The sequence below is a fragment of the Drosophila teissieri genome, chromosome 3R (genome assembly GCF_016746235.2).
Source record: "Drosophila teissieri strain GT53w chromosome 3R, Prin_Dtei_1.1, whole genome shotgun sequence".
Taxonomy (NCBI): domain Eukaryota; kingdom Metazoa; phylum Arthropoda; class Insecta; order Diptera; family Drosophilidae; genus Drosophila; species Drosophila teissieri.
Genome location: NC_053032.1, coordinates 14,840,557 through 14,842,319, shown reverse-complemented (window position 1 = coordinate 14,842,319; position 1,763 = coordinate 14,840,557). Strand labels below are relative to the sequence as shown.

The window sequence follows — 1,763 nt, the reverse complement described above, 5'->3', positions numbered from 1 at the left end:
ACACTTGCATATACTCGTAGTATACCCGTTCAGCCCCGATACCCCGATACCCGGATTCTCGGCAATCGGCAGTCCACAATCGGCTATGCGCCATGCACTTAATCAAAAAGTACGACAAAATCAAGAGTAAACAAAAGTGCAGCGCAGAACTCGACTTGAGAACCGGCAGCGATTCGAACTTCAGCCGGGTGCAATGAACACATGATCCGACAAAACAAAAATTTAAATCTCATTTACCTCATTTATGTGTCACAGTGCACTGGAAAAATAGTGGGCCCTCGTTGCGGGATCGTTGCAGTCTTTACCAAGACTTGAGTTCTTCCCAAGCTGAATGAAAATATAAAGGATGCACATGATAAAGGATGCTTCTGTGAGGGGATACTTACATAATCATGGTTATTGGGAGATACCCCATTATTTGTGTAGAATCCAAACGAACTTTAGCAAGTGCTGCCGACAAATAGTTTATAAAGTATCCTTTGCTTCTTCTGTCAGACTTGTCAAACCGATATACCTGGGCGCAGTCGGGTTTCTATCATTATTATTTGTCCTTTCGGCCTGAACACATCAAAATTTGTTGTCTAGTCTCAAATTATTTCCTTTGTTCGGTTCAAAGTGAGTAGAAATAAGTGCAAACTTATAGAATAGAAAATGTGTGAAATTATATGTTTCAATATACCATTTAAACGTGCCTCTTTTTCGGCAGAACTTGTACGGATTAACCATGTGTTGCGGACCCTGTGGACCCTGCTGCGGACCCTGCTGTGGTCCATGCGGACCTTGCTGCGGACCATGCGGAGGAGGATGTGGACCCTGCTATGGGCCGAATGTCTGCGGACCTTGCTATGCCTGTGGACCCTGTGGCGGCTGCTACTGTGGATATCCCTGCTGCTAGATAGTTGCAGCTGGTCATCGCCAAGAGGGGATCCCCTGAACACCAGGATAATACGGTAGTACTGTCTATTATGGTCAGTCGGGAAGTCGGTCCATCCTCGAAGCCATCCAGCTTGCGTCTGGTATTCATCTTATGATCGTGAACCACAATGAAGTATTTGAGACAAAATAAAAATGAAGTGTAAGCTTCGAAACGGTTTGGTTTTTGATTAGTGATAACAATCGTTGTGATCTCCAATCGAGAGTGAACAGTTGTCGAATTTTGTGCAATTTGCATAGCCAAGTATCTGATTCTAGAACGCAGATAGAGATGTTTAGACTCGAGCGACCCGAATTAGAATCGATCGCAGTCTTCTGTCTTCGGTCTTCTAATGCGATGTGGTCGACCTTGACGTTTCGCCGAGAGTTTATTGTCCTTTCAATAGAACACGCTAAATAAAACTTATTTAAGCTGTACATACATATTTAGTTCGCACACAGGCATGCACATTATTCAGTTCAGTTCAGTTTTTGTATTTTTATTTATTTATATTTTCACTTTTGTGTATATTCACTGCACTAATTCTGCGACGAACTAGTTTCAGATTCCGATTCCTGAATTCCGAGCAATACTTAGCGACGGCGAATTATTCCAACAAAAAGTCCACAAAGTGCATATAAAAAATGTATTTAAATTTACCCGACTGCCGGCTCCAGTCGCCGATTCGCCGATTCCCCCTTTTGGCCATATTTCTGCCCGACTCCAGCCAATCCGAACCCATCATCAGCTGACTGGATCTACGCGCGCGCCTTTTTAATTGCATCGTTTTTATTTGTGCGACTTTATGCAAATTAAACAAGTTCGCTGCCAAAATATTGCTGTTCGCGTT

At 43.2% G+C, this 1,763-nt stretch overlaps 1 long non-coding RNA gene across 1 annotated transcript; it reads left to right on the top strand.

The window, feature by feature from the left end:
• The first annotated feature begins 459 nt into the window (after positions 1 to 459).
• On the top strand, positions 460 to 1,487 carry LOC122621650. Its single transcript, XR_006326231.1, has 3 exons — positions 460 to 615; positions 707 to 1,075; positions 1,473 to 1,487. It is a non-coding gene; the product is annotated as an uncharacterized LOC122621650 (long non-coding RNA).
• The last annotated feature ends 276 nt before the right edge of the window (positions 1,488 to 1,763 follow it).